This window comes from Lupinus angustifolius, chromosome LG14 (genome assembly GCF_001865875.1).
Source record: "Lupinus angustifolius cultivar Tanjil chromosome LG14, LupAngTanjil_v1.0, whole genome shotgun sequence".
NCBI lineage: Eukaryota > Viridiplantae > Streptophyta > Magnoliopsida > Fabales > Fabaceae > Lupinus > Lupinus angustifolius.
Window position 1 is genome coordinate 13,119,465 of NC_032022.1, and position 4,858 is coordinate 13,124,322.

General features: G+C 34.4%; 1 pseudogene; it reads left to right on the top strand.

Moving 5' to 3' along the window:
• Nucleotides 812-4,062, top strand: LOC109326401 (annotated as a pseudogene).

Consider the following 4,858-nt stretch of genomic DNA (forward strand, 5'->3'; position numbering starts at 1 on the left):
ATTATTGTTTTGATCAGCTATGAATTGCAATTCAAGTTGCATGTTGGTTTTAAGCGGCAAATCACAGACAGAGAATGAAGCTGCTAAAGATATGAAGATCAATAACACTCTAAAGCTTCCTCACAATGGAGATTTTTCAATTGGATAAAACTGTTATGCAACAATCCTTTAAGGTGGATTCCTTCATGAATTCTCTTTCCACCAACACATTTGGAAGGTTTCTTATACGATCTCCATGCTTAGCTACAACACAAGATGTTATTTCACAGTATGTCTTGCACTAATTACTTTCTTTCTTTGTTAATTTTTCCACAGAAAAGTGATTATTTTGATTAAAATTAAATTCACCACTGGTACTTGCATTTGTTTGGTTGGGTTTTTACAAAAGTAAAGCTGAATTTCGGCTTTTTTTAGAAGCTATATTTTCCAGCTTCTAAAAAATCACTTTTTCCAATATGACTTTAGTAGAATCATTTTTTTAAGCATAGGCAATTGGGGCCGTTATATTATGCATTGATTATTGGTTGGACTCAGCAGGTGAAATACTATCATGTGTATACACTTTATTATTGTGTCTGAACTAATGTAATTCTAGGTACCCATTTTCACTCCCTTCATGTTTATGATACCATATTGTCCAATTTCTCTTATTTTTTTGTGAAGAAACTTTTGTGATCTTCCCATTGGTACAGCTTGTGTTGCTGATGTTCAGACCAAGGGACGAGGTTCAATATTTATATTTGCTAACACAATCCTCTGTACCTTTTAACTTATGTTTTAGTTTATGTCAAAGTTGCTCTGAGCCCCTATACTCTCAGGCCAGTCAAAGAACGTCCGGCAGTCTCCTTTGGGTTGCCTAATGTTTTCTTTTACTTTGCAAATGGAGGATGGGTGAGTCGTTCCTTTAGTTCAGTATGTGGTTTCTCTAGCTATCACAGAGGCAGTGAAGGATATCTGTGACAAAAATGTAAGTGCTTGTTTTTTAAGTACCGGCTCTATACCTAGTTTGCTAGTGAATTTGATAATGGACAGTAGCATTTAAGTGAAATATTTTTCAAATTTTAGTATATATGTTTTCTAGTTAAACAATGCAAGCATGCACAAGCTACTGAAAATTTTAGTAACTTCTGTGGAAACAAGTGGAGCTTTGTGTGATTCTGTGAAGCTGTAGGCAGTAGTAAGAATGATGTTATTAAAAGATATTAAGAATGAGGGTATAAGTTATTTGACATATTAAGCATGAAAGATATGTTGCACAAAATTTTCTCGAAGGAAGAGGAAGATCAACTTCTGCCGCCATAAAGTTACAAATGCTGAATGGTTTTTGGTTTGTTGTTTAGTATTGTTAAGATAACAAAGTCTTCACTTTATGTTTGGTCCGTTTTATAAGTCAATATACATTGTTTCTTGCAGTACTAATTTGTTCTCTTTTTGGTTGATCTCTTAAATTCTTTTTATTCCAACACTTTCCATTCAGGGATTACCCTATTGATGTTAGAATCAAGTGGCCAAATGATCTTTACTTAAACGGCTTTAAAGTCGGAGGCATTGTATGCACCTCAACATATAAATCAAAGAAGTTCAATTTCAGTGCAGGTAATAAGACATTCTTGGGCTGCTGACTGTATTTCCATGTATGAAATTAGCTAGAGTTGTCTACTAAATCCCCTGTACTGCAGAGAAAATAATTTTTCTTAGTGTCATTTGGTATGAGTAAAATGACTTTAATGTTTATGCTCATGATGGAGGTTATAACATAGTGAGATTAAGGCTTGATTGTTGTTGTTGATGGAGATCATAACACATTCCATGCTTTCGCAGGAATAGACTTGAATGTCAATAATGAGAAGCCAACAACATCTTTAAATTCAGTTCTATGAGAATTATCTGCCAAAGCCTACCACTTTCGAAGGGAAGATGTCCTAGCAGCCCTTTTCAATAAATTTGAGAAACTTTATGATCTATTCATCAATCAAGGTAATCAGATAATTATCTCATCAAAGTGTTGTTATCGTCTACAACATCTTGCCCCACTTCTAATTTTCATCTAATCACACTGCACCTGTGTTCATCTCTTTCTCTCTGAAAAACTCATGGCTAGATAAAATCTTCTAATAATCTGAAATAGCATGTAGCAATATCCTTCTCATCCTTTTGTATTAATCACATGGGAAGATCACAATGGCCTAACTAAGAAACTGTCTAGTGTGGGTAAGGGACATGTAAACCCATCTTTTTATATTTAAAATTGTTCAAATCAGTTGCCATACATAGAGAGGGAGTGGAAGACCAAGAAAAGTCATAGGAGAAATGATAAAGAAAGACTTAGAGTTCAATGCTTTGTCATTGAACATGATTTGCGATAAAATATTATAGCGTCATTCGATCCATGTAGCGGATCCCACTTAGTGGGATAAAGTTTTGTTGTTGTTGTCATACATAGAGATTGTAATTTTGGGAATTTACATTTTTTATCTCATTTTGTTTGGTTCTATCAATGAATGCCTTGGGAGGGAAAGAGGGATATAAGTATAGGACAAAGAATGCACCGGTCCACTGTGCAGTACTGCAGTATATAATTGACAGTTGCTTGCTCGTTACTCTTGCGGGTGTAAAACTTCATTAGCTCTTATTTTCCCTTTGTTTGGATGTTATTTTCCTATTTGAAAGGCTTTAGGTTTTTTAAAGGCCTGTATTCTTGGCTTAGTGGGTGAGCATTGGCACAGTGGTAATGTTCTTGTCTTAAGATCTTCGAAGACAAATAGCCTCTCAACTTGCAGGTAAAGTTGTGTACATTGGACCCTCCCCAAAGGCCCAAAACCTCCAAGGTTAGGAGCCTCTTTCAGTATACACTTGTACCTTGGATTCCATCCAAAACGAAGAAGGAAAAGGTACTTATACTCTTAGCTTGTAAGACCCAGATCACATGCTGTTTATCCATTGCCTCCTACAGTACTCCCATTCTTTTCTTGATCTCTCTCTCTTTTTATTAATTCATGGCTTATGCTTGTCAGTTAGGATCGTAAAAGTGAAAGAGTAAATGTTTATTTTGGTCCTCTGAAGATATGGATGCCCTTAGGTTGGTTCTCCATTTAAAAATGCATCAAATTGGTCCTTAAAGTGACATCAACCTCCGTTAAGATCTAGACTCTTAACTATCGTTGAAGGAGACGAAAGACCAGTGTGATGTCACGCTTCTTTAGAGGACCAATATAGGTACTTCAAAATTAATAAATAGGCTAGCAAAATGGTGTGTTTCCAGTTAAAGTCTTACCATCAAGTTGTTTCCAAATTTCAGCAGAGTTTCACTGTACTTTGTGTTGATTACTAACCAATGGCACCCAATACTTCATAACATTTTGTAAGCCAATGAAGGTAATTTTGAACTTTTGCTTGTCTGTTGAATGCAGGATTTCAAACCTTGGAGGAACTATATTATAAGACATGGTTGCACAGGTAAAATGAATCATATGTTTGGGATCTAAATTCCCAAACATATTATCATTAGACTGATAACTGAACTTGTTTTCATTGGTTTTAGTTCGCAGTTGAACCAAAGTGTTCAACATTATGTTGTATTTATCGTCCATTTATACTTCTATTTCGACCAAAAAAAACACATTTATGCATATGTGTGTCGCACGAAAATCGGGGCGCGACAATGTGGAATGACTTATCTTTATAGTCATCTATATTTAGAAAATATCATGCAGTGGACAGAGAGTTATTGTACAGGAAAAGAATGAGGATAAAGTGGTCGAGCATGTCTTAACTATACAGGTATGGCAGATCAAATCTGTTTTTACTGACTTAAATTTGGGTAGAGTTCATATCAAGTTTGCTTAAGTTTTGTTGAGACATAAAGATAGGCAATTTATGCTTTTGATTACTAATTTATTTGTGATGGGGCTAGGAGTTTTTCAAAAATGAAGTTGTTACTTACATCAAGTGAAAGAGTGCAATAATATATCTTTTCTTCTAATTGCATGATTAACTTGTGGACAAATCTCTTATGTCAATAATTGATTATTAAGAGACTTTGAATTGTTCCTTTTTCATTTATTGGAGCCCACCAAGTTTGGTTAAGGTACTTCTGAACCAATATGATGGACAGTTTATGCCTTACAACTTTTGAATTTGGAGCATACAGCTATCAGAAACAGTGCAACTCTCATCTGGCACAATTATAAATGAAATTAACATGTCAATATGTTATTAAAATGACCTGGTTATAAGTTTATAATATCAGTTGAGAATTTAAAACATTATTCTATTGTGCTACAGCTTTGACTTTTTCAAAGGACTGGTCAAAAGTAAACTCGACAGAAGAAAATTCCTTGGCACATTTCATTCTAGGCAACAACTCTTAAAGTTCCAAGCTCTTGGCTCTATAGCTAAAAATTTCCAATAAATCAAATTTGTTTTATACATATTGTCATTAATTTTTTTAGACCTTTTGTATTCTATTTGTGAATTTCAATCAATATTATAATGTGCTTTCATTGATTGGTCAAGCAAGATCTTCTGCACAATGGGCATGTAAAAAACATTATGCTTGCAACAAAAAATATGAATAATGTTTTCTTCTCTTGGTAGGACTTAGTTCATGATTGCTCTATTCAATTATTGTTAAGTAGGGTGGTTGTCCTTCATGGCCAGCTATAAATCAATTGAAAAAGGTGTTTATATGGTTCATTGTTCACAATAATCACCTTTGCTTCCGGATAAAGTGTGCTAGAATTAGATGCTTAATCAGATTTTGTTGACTATCTGTCATCCACTCCATCATGACCAATGTGTTGTATATTCTGAAATTTAGAGGAAATTTGACTCATCTTAGACATTATGACAGATATGA